The sequence below is a fragment of the Macrobrachium nipponense genome, chromosome 13 (genome assembly GCF_015104395.2).
Source record: "Macrobrachium nipponense isolate FS-2020 chromosome 13, ASM1510439v2, whole genome shotgun sequence".
Taxonomy (NCBI): domain Eukaryota; kingdom Metazoa; phylum Arthropoda; class Malacostraca; order Decapoda; family Palaemonidae; genus Macrobrachium; species Macrobrachium nipponense.
In genome coordinates this window covers 86,903,155-86,923,154 of record NC_087206.1, presented here as the reverse complement: position 1 = coordinate 86,923,154, position 20,000 = coordinate 86,903,155, and the positions used below count along the sequence as shown (strand labels likewise).

General features: G+C 35.6%; 1 protein-coding gene and 1 long non-coding RNA gene across 5 annotated transcripts in view; one reads left to right on the top strand and one right to left on the bottom strand.

The window, feature by feature from the left end:
* Positions 1–3,355, bottom strand: part of LOC135225171 (uncharacterized) — a 302,389-nt gene extending 299,034 nt beyond the window's left edge. Inside the window, exon 1 of the long non-coding RNA XR_010316923.1 lies at positions 3,213–3,355. This is a non-coding gene — a long non-coding RNA (uncharacterized LOC135225171). The remainder of the gene's footprint in view (positions 1–3,212) is intronic.
* Positions 1–20,000, top strand: part of LOC135225170 (FMRFamide receptor-like) — a 355,663-nt gene that overhangs the window by 293,316 nt on the left and 42,347 nt on the right. The window lies entirely within an intron of this gene.

Genomic DNA, 20,000 nt, shown 5'->3' with positions numbered 1-20,000 from the left:
AAATGATAGTGTATGGCAATATGTGAAGCTAAGACCGAAGGATAAGAGAAAAGAGTACTTAGCGGTTTCGTGGTATTTCAACACTACCCAGAAATTGTGTTGAAATAACGCAAAAACGCTTGGTACACCTTTCTTTTATTTTCCCATATATATATATATATATATATATATATATATATATATATATATAATTTTACTGATTCGCATGTTATTTCACAGATGTTTAAAACCCCAAAATGTTTCCACGAGTGAAACTATTTTATGCAAATAATATTTTCCTTATAGTAGTTTTCATGATGTTATTATTATTATTATATTATTATTATTATTATTATTATTATTATTATTATTATTATTATTATTATTATTTTCTGCCCGCTATAAATACAAAAAAAAAATCATCAGCAATTTCCATGCAAGAAATGAAGTAACGAACAGGACTTGACACTTAAAATACGACAAAAAAAAATTACCTACAAACAAGTTTGCCACGTTTTATTAGTTAGGTTGTTTCAACGCTTGACTAAACGGTAAATCTGTTCATAAAACTCTTCAAATATATTCTGACTGCGTTAAACATTAATTCTGACTTGGTGAATGTCAGTGGTAACATTCAGCAAGTATACGTATACACCAAATCTGCCGTATCACTATACTCGGTTTTTTCCATCTGTCCACCAGCCTGTGGTGTTTGCGTATGGTAACACTGCGTCCCAGGCTTTAGATAGTAAGCTGAATGTAAATTCAGCTTACATTCAATAATAATAACAATATCCTATTTCGAATATTAACGGTGTAATTCGCATACAGTAAATTATTAAAACACTTGTCAGTTGCAAATGTACACCAAGATATCCTTTTATTTACCTAAAACTTACACATAGCGTAACTATATAAAGCCCGGGACGCAGTGTTACTATACGCAAACACCACAGGCGGATGGACAGATGGGAAAAAAACAGAGTATAGACATACATACATATATCACTAGACACACGTATGTACATGCATACCCACGCACACACGTAAATGACAATGGTTGTTTAATGCATGATCTTGTACAGTCGTGCGTTTTAGGCTCTAAATAAAAATTTGTAGAAATTTGCTACTCAGAAAATACTATTACATAGGCCTATTTTTCTTGTTTCACTGCCGATGTCTGAGGGAAAACACGTTTTTTTTTTTCGTTTTTTGTCTCTCTCTCTCTCTCTCTCTCTCTCTCTCTCTCTCTCTCTCTCTCTCTCTCCTCTCTTTATTGAACAGAAGAACGCTTGAATTCCATTATGGAAAGCATGAGTGCGTGAATATTGTTAAGAAAGGAAGTTCTGACTCAGTGGAAATGTCGACAAACATTTTGTATTACTAAATATTTCACATTGCAGCATTGCTAAATCAGGACTACCAAAGCGTTTGTTTGGCCAAGATTCTAGTGCTTGTTGTTATACCATTCTTAAAGAGTAATTTTTCCTTTGGCATGACGATTCGAAAACATCACCATAGATTAATTATTTTTATATATTTGAAATTAAATTGTAATTAGAATAAGATTTAAACGATATAGCATATTGCCAAATGAGTACTTTGAGAGCATAGGCCTAGCCTAAGCTACCGAACTTCATTTTCATGCCATTATCAACTATGAGACACAAGTATTGTTTGATGAAAGCGAGTCAAACCAGGATTTGTTAGACATGTACGAAACAACTGTGTTTTGTTTGAATCGAATAACAGATGTTGTTTTAAATACAGTGACCAGATGTACAGTCCCTACTTGCTCATCACCCGTCCCGGCGTCCCCGGAATGTCAGGAAATATCCTATTCTGATTCCAAGACGTTTTTGCTGCCCATCATGACGTCTTCCTCCGAGTCGGACGCCTACCGGTGCAGTGTTGCAGAAAAAGTTAATGAATGGGTTACAGCAGAATTTCCAGTACAAAACGATGGATGGAAATCTTCCAGCACTTTATCAACCATTATGTTCCATCCGTTAATGTGAAAGCACTAATGGCAGAATTTGTATTATGTCTTCCAGAGACAAATGCTCCCCACTGAAAGATCTTTTCTCTGAATAACATGGAGAGACCAGATAAACAGCAACTCAAAAGTCGATAAATTGCTGGTTGTCAAATGTAATTTCAGTGATTCATGTGACAAGTTTTATATCTTAATTTTTTTTTAAATCCTGATGGCCTGAGAGCTAGCCACTTATCTCAGAATTAGTGTGTCATGATTATGAAATTAACGACTACAATCCACTTGTTGAGCATTTATATTTCTGACATTCGTCGGTTGTGCAAATTTCTTCTTATTTTTAAACATAATTGCTAGTAGTTAGTTAATCACTGACAAGCTGTTTTTCCTTTAATGAACATTAAAAACAGTGACATGTTCAATCTTCAGACTCACTGAGTATTAATAAATTACTCACAAAACACTTCTGGTAAATTCCACTTTCACCTGCGATTCCTGAGTAAACACAACGTAAGGTTTCAGTGCGTCCATAACGCAGAAAAACTATACAATGTACACTAATAAATTTGGTCTTTGCTCTACAGGAAAGCGCGTCTTTCGGTCAATTTTTAACAACCGTTTTTACCTTCGAAGGACTTTCGCCCACCCTTCGAAATCCATCGAGGTCCAAGGCTACCCTCAGAGAAATCTGGTCACCGTATTTTGAATGGTTTGTTTACGTTGGCCTGAAATACCCTCATCAAGTGTGACGGTTCGGAATCTCTTTGAGAAACATTTAATAAAGTGCAATTTATCAAACCAACTCTAACGCTTCCTTTACACTGCTAAAATCGAAAAACCGATGGTACAGATAGTATCCTACAGACCTACGTACCGCAAAGACTGCTCACTACATGACAAAACACAAAAGGTGGCCTTAGGCATCGCGGTAGTAACGTATTTAAAAGCCGAGACTTGACACAACCAGTAACCTACATTAAAGACTTCTTACCAGGAAGCCTTGTTGATAGCGAGCAAGATCTTTCCTTACTTTTTGTAATAACGAGCAAATCTTTATGCACCTTAAATGTGGTATATATGCATAACGATATTCTGAATTCATAACTGAAACAGCTACTTATGTTTATGTGCAAAAATAACACGAGGAAAACATAGCCTAGGCTATAAGGCATTGCAACAGAGACATTGAACCAACCAACGTAAAGTTTGTATAGACAAAGCTCCATTATGTTTTACTTACCAATCAAATATTTTCACACACTCTCTCTAAGAATTCCTGGACATATTTCCGTAATTTATAAGGTGTACAACGTATCGGTACGAAGAAAACGAACGTGAAATAATCACAAGAACCAATAACCACTATTCATTTGGAGAGCACCATGAGGCTTCCCGCCTGCAAGGTGCTGCCGCCCTGGTGGCCGCCGACCAAACTAAGTACAGACAGGTAGCATCTCGAGCAATGACAAACTCGTTCCAAACCTCTCGTTGTCTCTAACATGTAATTACTAAGGCTACTCTTTTAATACGTATATTCATATATATATTTATATGTGTGTGTGTGTGTGTATGTACTATGTATGAATGTATGTATTTATATATGTATCTGTGAACCTGTAGTTAAAAGGCGAATGTGTCAGTGGTCGTTATACTATTATAACCTCATAAGCCTTCCCTTCCCTGTCAGAGGAAGCGGCTTAACGTTGAGGGAAAAAATCCGCTTGTGTGCGCTTGTGTATGATAAATTACACGACATATCGAAGCTTAACTTTTAAAATGTTTTACATGAATATTCCATCAGATTTCAGAATACCTAGTATTCTGTTTAATCACGACAATTCCATACGAAAGACAGAAATTTTATGATATAAAAATTATAAACATTTCCACCTGTTTCCAGTGAATTATTAATAAACCTCTCCGTTACCTGAAAGTATAGTGCTTCATCCCTGTTGCAAATATTCAAAAGAGTCTAATATGCATAGTTTTAGCTAAAAACCTGAGAGTGAAATGAATGGTGTTTACTGAAACAATTCGGCGGTTATTAATAAAAAAAATTTCTATTATCGTAAGTCAATAATTATATGCGTGTCTGTATGTATAAAAGTGTTTATATATACAAAAGAGTGAACATTCTATAATTAAGATCTATATGATGTGGAATATAGAAAGTGCCTTACTTTATTCTTTTTTTTTTTTAAACAGTTTTCGTGTTGGTATAAAAGCTTTTTTTTTTCACTTTTTTGTTACATAGACAATCTTGTTCTGAACCTTGTTTATATTTCTTTGCTAGCAACAACTTTCATTCAGGCATCTAAAAATTTCCCTTATTTCGGGAATATTAGCAGTTTCAGACGCGTGCTCTTTATAAAAGAATTTATATATTTCACATATGATTGCTTTTGTTAGAGCCTTTATTATCTCATATATTTACATGTTTGGACGTACTCATCCAAGAACAGATTTATGCATGAAACTCGGCCAATGTATATCTAGTCTATGCAAATTAATTGTAGAAGTTTTGTTCTAGGCTGTTATATCCACGACAACAAATGTGATTTCGAAAGATGTTCAAAATGACTATTTTACACTTACAAGTGTTAATTATTGAATCATATTTTGCTGTGCTAACGTTGAAAGTGTTAACAGTCGAAAGTTTCATGTCATGAAGTTGTATTTTGTTATGAATGATGACAAAAATAGAATGAAGAATTTTCCCTAACGTGAAGATTATAATGAAGACTGCATAAATATATGTCAGAGATCAATATAATATGAAAACGTCTGATACAAAGAACAAAGGTTCTAAATGACTGCCAATTGTTAATGAAGGCTGTTATATTGCCGCGGTACTCAGGTAAGAACGTCAGGTGAGAGAATGAACAACTAGATGAAATGAACAAGCAGATAATTACGCTTGGAGACCACGACTCATTCCTTTGTCTCAATAATGAACACCAAAATGCGTTATTTTTAGCAAGTCTTCTCTGAACGCGAAGCTTTTGAGGCAGGAGGAACCATTACCTGATGATTTACGAGGGTAAGAAGGAAATTTATTAGGCAAAACACAGAACCTGTCCGGAGTATTAAGGTATTATATCCTGCCCAAGGTCCAGGGAGGAAAAAAAATGGATAAAAAGAAAAATGTGTTCAGGAAGGTGATCTGGTACAAAGGTACTGCAAATCTGGAAACCTCTTGGTTTACAAAGTAAGGTTAACTTGACTTAAAAAATGTAGAAAATAATAAACAAAAATAAAACGAAACACCGAACATTTTCAAAATACTCAAGATAACTGTAGAAGCACTAGACTTAGTAGCACTTCTGGCACGACTCTCGTTACAACAAACTAAATATTTTCAGTGTTACAAGCAAAGAAAAAAAATTACTTAAATCGAATAGATACAGTCACACATAAATACACACACACACACACACACACACACACACACACACACACACACACACACACATATATATATATATATATATATATATATATGTAATATATATATAGAGAGAGAGAGGCAGAAGTTCAGTACCAAGGGCTTTCACGTGTTGTTATTCACGACGATGCATAAACAAACAACACGTGAAAGCTCTTGGTACTGAACTTCTGCCCGTCATTTTCCTGTGGTATTTGCTAATATTATGAAGTCACGTGCACCTACTATGATTTTTTAAGCATATATATATATATATATATATATATATATATATACACATATATGATATATAGATATATATATACATATATATATATATATATATATATATATATATATATAAATGTTTATAGACTAGCATATAGAATGCATTATTATGCCTTCCTTTTCCCTCTATACTGTTTATGTTAATTAGGAAACTAGCTCGGCTTCTCTCCTCTCTCTCTCTCTCTCTCTCCTCTCTCTCTCTCGTCTTCTCCCTCTCTCTCTCTCTCTCTTTTCTATACTATATATATATATATATATATGTGTGTGTGTGCGTGTGTCTGTGTCTGTGTATATAATAATTATGTGTATATACTCATACATACATAATTGCATATGGAATGCATCATATGTCTTTCTTTACCCACATTACTGGTCAAATTCATTAGGTAACTATCGTAATTCCTTAACCCCGTCAAGATTTACCAGTGACGGCAGCAGTTTAGCAGCGGCTACATATCCCCGTACTGACAGATTCTCAGTTTTCGAAAATTAGCTCCCAGTAAAAATATGTTCACTGTTAATGTGTTTCAAACACTGCCGGATTTAAGGGGGTGGGGGAAGGGGCGGCCCACCTGATCACGTGCCTGCCCCTATGGATGTGAATAATAGAGCATTATTTTCTTTTAATAAATCATTATCAGTAGCGAAAATTCGCTTAGCTAATTATTATTTCGACAACAACAAAAACAGCAATGTATGTGTGTGCGCTTACATAAATAAATATCGATGTGCACCGTATGTGAGAACCTGCTCATATATATACTATATATATATATATATATATATATATATATATATATTATATATATATATATATATATATGTGTGTGTGTGTGTGTGTGTGTGTGTGTATATGTATGTATGTATGAGAATCCTAAGTGCTCAATTCCATCCCAAAATGAAAGATTACTACATCATCCACTGGTCGCAAAATATGTTTTGTAGCTTTGAAATTTTAATGTTATTTATATATAACATAAAAAATTTAAAATCACATTTCAATTCACATACGAAACTTTTAATATTTTTTTATCATATTGATTTGTCTTCAAAAAATCATTTAAAAAAAAATCAGCTAAAAATAGTGCAATGAATTTATAATAAAAAGTTGTGTAAATTGTTTCATCCTTCCCCGTGGCATTCGTCAGGGGATTTATAAAAAAAAACACACACACACGCACGCACGCACACACACACACACAAAGCCAGATGATTTCACCAGCCATGTTTGATCATCAGCATTATAATACCAAACAGGATCTGCTTCATCCCGATGAAATAGGATTCAGCTCTTTAAAGATCCGCTAATACTATATCTGATACAATCTTATTTAAAGGAAGATTCAAAGGGCACTATTTGGACATTACAGAAAAGATGTGGAGATTAAGTGGCTAAATGAACAGATCCTTAAACCAATAAATTCAGAAATAGGATTGATATCCAGTAATATTAGGTAAAGCAACCACCCCCCACACCCCTCTCTCTCTCTCTCTCTCTCTCTCTCTCTCTCTCTCTCTCTCTCTCTCTCTCATCTATCTCTCTATCTATCCATCTATATATATATATATATATATATATATATATATATATATATACTCGTATATGTGTCTGCGTGTATATGTATGTATGTATTTACGTATATAATTTATATATACTATATGTACATATGTAATGTGTATATATATATATATATATATATATATATATATATATATATATATATATATATATATATATATATATATATATATATATACATCTTGCTCCAAATTACAACGATACATTACATTTTCCATAAAACAATTAGTTCCTCGTCGGCTGTCTTCCCTGGAATTATTGTTTGCATTGTATCACTTTTTTTCTTTATCTCCTCATTTTCATTTTCAATTCGACCGCCCTGACCTAAAATGACTCCATTCCACTACATTTGCCCCTAAAGTCTCATTTTCACTCAAATGACCTTATTCCAGAGGACTTGTATGAAACAGCCGAGGAACAGCCTCCCGGAAGATGTCGGGCAATTGGAAGTTCTAAAGTTCAAGTGAAGATGCGATGCATTACTGAAACAGCTACTTATGTGCAAAAATAAAACGCTGGAAACTGCCTACACGACGGCAACAGACATTGAACCATCCACCATAAAGTTTTAGGTAAAGAAAGCTCCATTATGCTTTACTTACCAATCAAATGTTATCACACTGTTAGTTTGTCTTTGTCAAATATGGTAACTCAATTTTCGACCTGATCCCTTCGTCCGATTGACTTGAAATTTTGCATGGTTACTCAGTCCCGGTGACAATGCAACCTTACATGACCAGTAGGTAAGCAGTGACCTCTAGTGACGCTACAATGACCTCTCCCAGTATCTCAGGAATTGTATGAAACTCTTCGGACTTTAAACAACTTCTTTGACTCGAAAAATAACTCTATGGATTTTTCAATCCTTCTTTGGCTCGACAGGATGTCAATTTCGTTAGTTACAGTCATAAATCGGTTGCAATTTGTGAAAAATAAAGTATGAAATAAAAAGGTATAGACAAATTTTTTTAAACACGGCTTTATTAAAATGGACTAAAAGGTGAAAAATAAATTATTTGAGACACACCAGGATTTTCTTACAGTCAATCATGTCTACAAAAATAAAAGTGTGGGCGCCAAACGTGGAAGGAAGTGTTACAAGAAATAACAATATTATATTTATATAATATTATATATATATATATATATATATATAGTATATATATATATATATATATATAATAGTATATATATATATATATATATATATATATATATATATATATATATATATATATATATTATATGTGTGTTATATATGTATCATCTATACATATATATATATATATATATATATATATATATATATATATATATTTCTTTTCTTATAGTATTTCCTTCCACGTTGGCGCCCACGCTTTTATTATTGTAGACATGATTGACTGTAAGAAAATCTTGGTGTGTCTCAGAAAATTTATTTTTCATTTTTTAGTGTATTTTAATAAAACCGTATTTCAAAAGAACATTTTTTTTTTTACTTTATTCCTAATGAGCGCCATATTCTTTGGAAGCTTCAATTTCAGGACAATGGTCACTGTGGCTTTGTTCCATATAAATAGGTTTCATCTACTGAATAATGATAATAATAATATGTGTTAGTGGATTAAAATGCACATTTCACTTATTAAAAGAAAGATCATGGTTCCCCTGCATTATTTAAGACGCTAAAACAAATTCCATCAAATAAATGATGTGAATTAAAAAGTAAAAATAAAAGAAAATATGCAGTAATCAACTAAATTAAAAGGAACTATATTTTTGTTTATATCTCATTGTTTTTATTTTTATTTTTATTACTTCTGTTTTTGTTATTATTATTATTTTAATATTTCAATTTTTTTTTCTTATTTTTGTATTTCTATTATTCCCCAATACTGTAGAGTGTCACAGCACACTGGGCAAAGACCGCCCTTATAAAAAAAAAAAAAGCGCCTCAGTGGCGTGGCTGGTATGGTGTTTCCCTGTCACCACGGTGGCTGCGAGTTCGATTCTCTGGCATTCCACTGAGGGGTGAGAGATTGTGTATTTCTGGCGACAGAAGTTCACTCTCGATGTGGTTCGGAAGTCACGTAAAGCCGTTGGCCCCTTTGCTGAATAATCACTGGTTCCATGCAACGAAAAAACACCATACAAAAAAACAAACAAACCCTTATAAAAAAACAAGCACCAGACATCAATTAAAGGCGGAAATTTCCACACGTGAAAAAGCAGGACTGAGTATTAAGTTAATGGGCTCCGCACTCGTCCATCGAGAATTATGACCTAATCAACCAATATCCAAACGAGGCCAATCGCTTTTAATGAACGGGGATTGTTTTAATCGGGTCACAGGGTGTTAGGTCGGGTCGGTGATCAAAATAACACAGGGGCGATCTGTTCGGCTCCGGTTTTCGACGTTAACCGTAATGCAAATTTTGGCCTGTGTGATGAAAAACGATAGTTTACTCATAGTTAAGGATTATCGACGAACTAATCCTCAGGCCGCTCCTCAAGCAGGTTTCCAAGAACATCCGACCACCGGACGAGTCGCTAGACGGGGGTTAATGAGGTCAAAAATCACAAGGGAATAGTCTAATTTCCACCTACCCTGGGTCACCAACAGAGACTTACTGCCACACCTGCATATGTTTTTATATATATACTCTTGTAAGACAGCCTATGTCCATATTTTACCAGTGATCAGGAGCACAGAAGGAAGTGCTCGAAATATATGGTTGCAACGTTAAAATAGTGTTTTATGGGCCTTTTATCTTCATATTATACTGTTGTATTACAGTAAAAAGACATTCATTAACAGATAATTGATGTGATTATCAATAAACCGGGATACTCTTCGTGTGCAATCATTAATTTCATGTTCAAAATATACGGAATATCAAATAATTGCTACAATTATCAACAAACCGGAAAGTATTCCCGTTTGCTGGCAATTATGGCAACTATTCCATTATTCTTTATACCTTTAACATTAAATTGACGGTTATCCACGGAATGATAATTACAGTAGTTATTCGATAATCCTAAATATTTTTGACAAGAGATTGATGAATTTACACGGAAGTACCCTGGTTTGCTGATTACTGTAGAAATGATTTAATCTAGTATATTTTTAACGTCGAATTGATGGAACGTCACTATATATCATCAATATAATTATTATTCTTTATTTTTTATTTTTTTTGCTCTATCACAGTCCTCCAATTCAACTGGGTGGTATTTATAGTGTGGGGTTCCGGGTTGCATCCTGCCTCCTTAGGAGTCCATCACTTTTCTTACTATGTGCGCCGTTTCTAGGATCACACTCTTCTGCATGAGTCCTGGAGCTACTTCAGCTTCTAGTTTTTCTAGATTCCTTTTCAGGGATCTTGGGATCGTGCCTAGTGCTCCTATGATTATGGGTACGATTTCCACTGGCATATCCCATATTCTTCTTATTTCTATTTTCAGATCTTGATACTTATCCCTTTTTTCCCTCTCTTTCTCTTCAACTCTGGTGTCCCATGGTATTGCGACATCAATGAGTGATACTTTCTTCTTGATTTTGTCAATCAACGTCACGTCTGGTCTATTTGCACGCATCACCCTATCTGTTCTGATACCATAGTCCCAGAGGATCTTTGCTTGATCGTTTTCTATCACTCCTTCAGGTTGGTGCTCGTACCACTTATTACTGCAAGGTAGCTGGAGTTTCTTGCACAAGCTCCAGTGGAGGGCTTTTGCTACTGAATCATGCCTCTTTTTGTACTGGTTCTGTGCAAGTGCCGGACATTCGCTTGCTATGTGGTTTATGGTTTCATTTTTCGTATTGCACTTCTTACATATGGGAGAGATGTTATTTCCGTCTATCGTTCTTTGAACATATCTGGTTCTTAGGGCCTGATCTTGTGCCACTGTTATCATTCCTTCAGTTTCCTTCTTTAGCTCTCCCCTCTGTAGCCATTGCCACGTGTCATCGCTGGCTAGTTCTTTAGTCTGTCTCATGTATTGTCCGTGCATTGGTTTGTTGTGCCATTCCTCTGTTCTGTTTGTCATTCTTCTGTCTCTGTATATTTCTGGGTCTTCGTCTACTTTTATAAGTCCTTCTTCCCATGCACTCTTTAGCCACTCGTCTTCACTGGTTTTCAGATATTGCCCCAGTGCTCTGTTCTCGATGTTGACGCAGTCCTCTATACTAAGTAGTCCTCTCCCTCCTTCCTTTCGTGTTATGTATAGTCTGTCCGTATTCGCTCTTGGGTGTAGTGCTTTGTGTATTGTCATATGTTTTCTGGTTTTCTGATCTATGGTTCGGAGTTCTGCCTTCGTCCATTCCACTATTCCTGCGCTGTATCTGATTACTGGCACTGCCCATGTGTTTATGGCTTTTATCATATTTCCGCCGTTGAGTTTTGACTTGAGTATCGCCTTGAGTCTCTGCATATATTCTTTCCTGATCGTGTCCTTCATCTCTTGGTGTTTTATATCCCCTCCTTCCATTATTCCCAGGTATTTGTATCCAGTCTCATCTATGTGTTTGATGTTGCTCCCATCTGGTAGCTTTATCCCTTCAGTTCTTGTTACTTTGCCCTTTTGTATGTTGACTAAGGCACATTTTTCTATTCCAAACTCCATCCTGATGTCCCCAGATACAATCCTTACAGTCTGGATTAGGGTATCTATTTCCTTGATGCTCTTACCATACAACTTGATGTCGTCCATGAATATCAGATGGTTAATTCTGTTGCCTCTTTTCTTGAGTTGGTACCCGGCATCCACCTTTTGTAGTACTTTTGTCATGGGAATCATGGCTACTACGAAGAGTAGTGGGGACAGTGAGTCTCCCTAGAAGATCCCTCTCCTGATATTAACCTCTGCTAGTCTTATTCCAGAGCTTGTAAGTATTGTATTCCAGTTGTGCATTGTATTTTTGAGGAAGCTGATGGTATTTTCCTCTGCCCCATATATTTTCAGGCATTCTATTAGCCATGTGTGTGGTATCATGTCGAAGGCTTTCTTATAGTCTATCCATGCCATGCTTAGGTTGGTTTTCCTTCTCCTACTGTTCATCATTACCATTTTGTCTATCAGGAGCTGGTCTTTTGTGCCCCTACACTTCCTTCTGCAGCCTTTCTGTTGGTGGGGGATGGTGTTTGTCTCCTCTAGGTAGTTGTATATTCTTTCACTGATGATACCTGTTAGTAACTTCCACATTATTGGTAGGCAGGTGATAGGCCTGTAGTTACTGGCTATATTTCCCTTACTCTTGTCTTTTTGTACTAAGGATGTCCTTCCTGTGGTCATCCATTTGGGTGCATGGTGATTTGAGATACAATGGTGGAGTTGTTCTGCTATTCGTGGGTGTAGGGCCTTGAAGTTTTTGAGCCAGTATCCATGGACTTCATCGGGACCTGGGGCTTTCCAGTTTGGCATTTTCTTTAGTTGGTGTCTGATGTGTCTGTCGTGATCTCAGTGAATCTTTGTTTTATTCTCCCTGTTTCTTCTTCCTTGACTTCCTGGAACCATGTTGCATGTTTGTTGTGTGATACCGGATTGCTCCATATGTTCTCCCAGAGTCTCTTACTTGGTTCGGCTTCAGGAATTTCTTGGTGGTTGTCTTCCACTCTCAGTTGGCTGTATAGTCTTTTCTGGTTAGTTCCGAACAGTTTGTTCTGTTGGTATCCCTTATTCCTGTCCATGTACCGTTGAATCTTATGTGCTTTGGCCTTAAGCCTCTGTTTTACATCTATTGTGTTGTTTAGTCCCCTCTCTTGTACTTTGTATTCCTCCCTTGTTTTCTTGCCTCTTAGATTATTATTATTTTTATTATTATTATTATTATTATTATTATTATTATTATTATTATTATTATTATTATTATTATTATTATTATTATTATTATTATTATTATTATTATTATTATTATTATTATTATTATTATTATTCTAAGGGGCCTACAATAATAGAAATGTTAAAAGTACGTGTATAATCTATAAACAATTTATAAAAGCTATCGAACCCATCTTTGGGTTCATCTTCAGTCCAAAATATAATAATGACAATAATCATGATTATTATTATTATTATTATTATTACAATTATTATTATTATTATGGACTGATGTTGAACCCAGGGAAGGGCTCGAAAGATTTTATAAAGTATTTGTAAATTATACACGTAACATTTATTATTGTAAATTATACACGTAACATTTATTATTATTATAACATTTTTATTATTGTGGCCCCTTAGAACATTGTATAAACTCTCGTGATAGAAATTCTTTTTTTCCAATTATTATTATTATTATTATTATTATTATTATTATTATTATTATTATTATTATTATTATTATTATTATATTCAGAAGGTGACCCTATTCATTTAGAACAAGCCCTCAGGGACCACTGACTGGAAATTAAAGTTTCCAAAGAGTATTATGGTGAACATTTGAAAGAAGCAACACAAAGCAACAACAAATACAGAATGAAGACATCGGTATTTATATAAAAAAAATTAAATGAAAAATTGAAGAAATGAATAGACAAAAATGCAAGTAAATGATTCATATAAATATTTTGAAACGAAATTAACTATATTCGTGACAGCAAGAATTGACAGCTGAAGTATACAAGATGCCAATGAAGAGCTTTAAGGGAATTTTAATGATAAACAACGGAATAAAAAGTAGAAGAAGAAGAAGAAAAAGCGATGATCCAGCGAACACAGCAACAACTGGTACGCTTATTCACGTTAACGTACAAATCTTTCATAATATTTTCTTGCTGCCCTTTCAAGGTGGCCCGTTACGTCTGATTTAGTCATGTAAAAGAGAACGTATCTTTCCAATTTCGTAGCTGATGCTCTCATTAACGTACCAGTGACGAGATGACCGTATAGACACTAAGGGTGAAAGAAGTTAAAGGGTCTGAGTTGCCACATTGGGCTGGTTGCTCCAATTTCATCATTTGGACAACAGGAATGTTCAACCCTCTCCACTTTTTTCGGGCCTTTTCACGCAAAAATGACATCGTCACAGAAATCATTTATCAGCTTTATCAGGTCGTTGCTTCGGCTCTGTTCTCCGCATTCCAAAAAGGTCACAACGAACATATTAAATATATTATTAATTACAACCCTAGGACTCACAGAGCTCAGCCACCAAAATTGCTAGCACCTGCCTAGCAAATGGTCACACAAAAGAGCTCATACATATAAGAAAACATTGCCCGGCTCAAAACATAAATAATAAAAACTGCACGTCTCTGGCATTATAAAGTAAAGTCTTATCACGCTTCATCTCAAATAACACTAGAATTTTCTCTCGTTTTGGATTCTTGAATATCCCTCTCTGTCTGCAACTTCCAGCATTCTGTAGTACGCTGTAGGAAGGCGAACGGCCTCCCTCCTTGCCAGAAGACTTCTAACGGCTTCTGTAGACGAAAAACCGCTGTAGAACTCTGTAGACTCGTAGAAACTCTCTTAATCACCCTGGATAAACGACAGCAACCTCTGCACGGCTGGTGGACGTCTTGCTAGCGTCAGGGAACGACTTTTTGGTGTGTTAGTATGTCAGTCAAGTCATCGGTCAATCAAAATAGAATTAACCCCGGACATACTACTTCTTTCAAACAATGACCTCAAAAAGTCAGAAATACCAACTGAACGTCTCCCAGTTAACTCCATTTAATATGACTACCAAATCATAAGTCATTATCACAACTCGCAAAGAAAAAAAATATCAAGTTCTCTAACTCAATTCTCCAAACTCATACATCAGCACACACAACTCAGAACTCACAGTAACTCCACGGACTTCTGCACTCACATTTCAAACTCAAATGTTCTCGCAAGCAAAAAAAAGAAAAAAGATAATGAGCCCAAGGAAAAAAAAAGCTCACGTAACAAGCCCAGACCCAAAAATGTTCTCTCAAGCTCTGATATTACAGCAACTCACAAAATCAGTAAAAATCTCCAACTTTTAACAGCAAAAACCCCTTGACTGCTCATATAATTAATTACAATGAGACTTGATGTTAAACTTCCATTCATGTAAATTAAAACCCCGATAAATTACATCTCCCATCCAAAAAGAAATGCTATTTAAAACTCAATCCCCAATTACATCTCTCGTAGGAAAAGGAAGAAAAAAAATAAAAAAAGATAATCCCAAGTAAACTTCCCCCATCACAAAACACATAACATATGCATAATAGACATATGCATAACATACATAATCTCCGCGTTTTTCCCCAAGAAATGCCACAGTTACAGAATTTTTTACATCGCAACTGTCATCGACCGACACGGCCAGAAAGCAAACTCTTACACATGCGCTTTCGTAAAATGATATTATCAACATTTCCAGATATTGCAAAAACTCTGAGCAATCACCACTAGAGGAAAGGAATCAGCACACAGCAGACTCATTGCAGCGGTTTCAGCAAAAAAATCCACCTGCGGACGTGTGCTCAAACAGCAGCACAAAAAATGTCTAGTCAGACACGCAAGTTCGGAAACTCATGATTCTCAAGAAAAACGTCTAACTGACACGAAGTAAGCGCATTTCACAAAATTAACTCCAAAATATGACTAATGTGTTCAAAAACGTAGCTCTCACATGTCACTGCCCAATTATATAAAAAAAATATTATCACCTATTCGGGTTAAAAAAAAACTACGATAAACTCGTAATGCAGCAATTATATGCCTCCAAAAATAACACACTTGTGAACATAAAAAATGCACATCTCCATAGGACTCGTAATGCAGTAATTATATGCCTCCAAAAATAATATCTCCATAGGACCACGATGCAGTAATGCCACTCGCCTCCAAATAGTCACGAAACCAAAAAGAAAGAACCACAGAAATCTTCTCTTGGCTCGGGAAAAACTCCCATAACCACAAAAAAGGTCACCCGCCAAAGATTAATTCCACCTCCATACATAAATATGAGACACCATATTAATAATAAAATCACTCCGGTGATAAAAATATTTCCTCCATGTAATTAGTAACCACACACACCATAGATCCTCTTATTTCTCCGATAGCCACATGTTAATAAAAAACCACCACTCCAGGAATAAAAAATATTCACCTCTGTTTCGGCAAATAAGAAAATATTTACCTTTATTTCACCAATAACTCCATGTGGAATAAAACAAGGCTCCAAAAAATAATTCTCCAAAAAGGAATATAAAAAATGAAATCCCATCTCCAAAAAAATGTGCACTCAAAGCAACTAACTCACACACTCACAAATATTGCCCCATAATCTCCAAAAATGTGTCTCCATTTGCAACAAAGATGGCTGCAAAATAATTGAACTAAACATAGCTCTCACCACCATAGGCAAATATCAAATGGCCAAAATATATCTCCAATATATTATATCTTAAATTATAACAACAAAATAATATACCTCCAATTCTCCAGAGAATAACTCAATGTTATAGTCAAAACCTATAAACTCTCTCCTTAGCATAACTGCTGAAAAAGGGCAAAAACTCGGCAAATAAAATCTGTCTAGAAAATTCTAGAAAAAATCACCAATGTGCCACAACTCATTATAACAGAATTCCAAATTCACAGTGTCTAAGCCAAGACTTCTCCATATGCACTACAACATAAGCCATTAGAAAACTTAGCCAAGTCTCCTATCTCTGGCAAAATTGTCACAAATACAACAAACGTATTGTGCAAGAAAACTCACAATTTCTGGAACACAAATATCCAGAAAAAAAAATGTAGTGCCATTACGTATGCATTCAAAAAAAATGCAAAAATTCTCCCATATATTTCTCTGCAGCATCAAATAGCTGAAAACACAAACACGTTCCCGGACAATGACTCTAAGTCCCGAACTGAGATACTAAAAAATATTCACACAAACTGGAGAGAAAAAATAAACTCAAATTCACCCATGATAAAGAAACTTGTGTCAGCGATGGCTAACTTCAAAAAAAAGGAGAAAGGAAAAATCAACGGCATTATCAACTATCTCCCGTGACTCACGTATGTCAAGCAATTATCTGCTGAACTCATAAAAAAGAAAAACAAAAATAATGCGTTGTTAGTTCCTCCCAAATTCAAAAAAGATTTCACCACCCTTGATAGCATTACAGCACCCACGTATTAGTAAATAAAAAAAAACAGTATCAGAAATATCACTATCAGCAGTACCACAAAAAATTGCTATCATAAAAATCACTAGTATTAGTACAAAAAACATTACCAATGTTAATGCTAGTCCATTCTCCAAAAGTTCAGCACAAAATTCACCAAAAGTTCAGCAAGATTCAACACAATTCACCAAGATTCAGCCAGACTCATCAAGATTCAGCAAAACTCAAAACTCATGAATGACTGAAATATTCTCCAAAGTTACAAAAACTCAAAATAATTAACCACAAGATTTCTCCCATAATTCATTGTAATAATTCTCCATGATATAATTATCTTTAATAATTATAAAATAATCTCCCATGAAATATCTTAAACTTCTCGTAAAATGTCTCAAGCAATGATAATTCTACTTAAGCAACCCTCCCGTGACATATCTCAGGTAACAATAACAATTATTAATAATAATAATAATTCTCCATAGTAATAATTCTCTTGCAAAGATCTCAAGTAAGGGTGTAATTCCCCTAGCATACACTAGTATTGCCAAACCCACACAGTATACACCACCAATGCCACACCCAAAATCAACACCACTCGACACCAATCAACACCACTCATGGCATTTTAAAGTAATCCCTCCAACACAATAAAAAAAATAATATTCTCTGTGTCCCTATTATATTTGTGTCTTCCAAAGCATAAGGAAAACATACACACATCCCATGCATTTCATTTACTTTTCTCTTCATCCAAGAGAAAGAAAATCTCTTTTCATTTCCTTTTCTCTCCATCCAAGAGAAAGAAAATCTCTTTTTGTAAAAAAAAAAAACCCTAAGGGTATCTCACTTCATCAACTAATCAATCAGCTGATGTCTTGGCATTGGAATTCATTTTCAAGGGCAAATTCGTCTCCCGATACCCCAACAAGGAGAAAAAAAAAGTGGTAGTTCACCCCCACTGAGAAAAAGAAGTTTCACCCTCCACTGAGAGAGAGAGAGAGAGAGAGAGAAAAAAAAAGAGTTTCACCCCCACTGAGCAATAGACCACCACCTCAGTCCGAGGTATACACCAGTAGTAGTACCCTCCCTTGCAATACCCCCGAGGCAAGCCAATACTCCCCTTGCAACACCTCTCTGCGCCAGTTAGCAGAAATTTGCTGAGCCCATAAAAATGAGTGGCAGCTCTGTCTCCAAGCCAAAAAAATGCAACCCAAGCACAGTTTCGCATGCATGAAAAACATTTTATACACACTTATATGTTAAACAAAGACGAATGCGTCTATTCTAAACACGCACCAATAAAGAAAACACTTCACTTTCTGCTACTATGGGGGAAAGAAATGTGGTATTTTAAACCAGTCCCATTACACTGAATTATTTCAAATGACCCTCCCCAAGATCACAAAATGTTCTTTAACACTCACCACTTCATAATGAGAACAAAAAAAACTCGGAATTTGCGCAAGACACGCTAGTAACACACGCGGATTGTCTCGGGAATCACACTCACAAACATCTCAGTACTAACTGACTGTTCCCCGCTCCTTGAGGCATCTCGCTCTGGGCAAAATGCTGACTCTAGTAAAAATCCTTCCCCTCCCTTTACCGCAGTTACCGGACGGATATTTCTCCACCCCTTTCACTTAGCAACTGAAATCTAACATATTTCCACAACCAGACACTCTGAAAATGGCATTTAATCTCACTAAAGGCTTTTTCGTTCGAAAACCATCGCTAAGCCAACAAAACTGTGACATGATCATAACCCCTCTATGTTTAACTGGTCACCTGTCTCTTCATTAGCGTACCTAGGCATAAAAAAACCTATTATACTGCTCGCCACCACTGTTAACGAGATAAGAATCTCGTTATTTATTTTGTAAACGTGGAACCCTGAGCGTCAGGCAAACTGATACACACAGCCCCTCTCTCTCTCTCTCTCTCTCTCTCTCTCTCTCTCTCTCTCTCCAAGCGACCGCTCTCTCTCTCTAGACAACCTCCCTCTCTCTCTCTCTCTCTCTCCTCTCTCGGCAACTCCTCTCTCTCCATTCTGACAGGTAATCAAAATGAGAGTCAAAGTTATATAAAAAATACAACATTTATTTAACAATGGAAAGATAATAATCCAAGTCTCACAGACTAATTAAATTAGTTAAACCCCAATATGTAAAAGTCTTAATCAGTAATTAGTCACACCAATCTCTTCCATATGGGACTCTCTGTCCCCCTAGGACTCTCGGTCCCCCCTTGCCAGAAGACATAGTTCCTTTGCCAGAATCGTCTGTTTCAAAGACACCAGAAACACACTCGTTAGCATACATAAGTTTAAAGACAAAGTCAAAGATTAAACATTTTTACAATGTGTAACAAGCCATCCCTTTGGCTAAAGTAAGGTACACTTACCATTCCCACTCGAATATTAGCACAGAAACAAATAAACTTTCGAAGAGCTATCCCCAGCATCTTGCCTTTCTCCCACAGACGTCTCTGAAAGTCTCCCCCATAGACTTGGCTAAGGACGCCATTATCAAAGGAAGAGGCGCACATGCACATATGAATGCACACTTCGTTAACACCCATTGTTACTGGCTACAACCAGTTTCTCAAAGGCACTTTGAAAAGACCCATGAACTG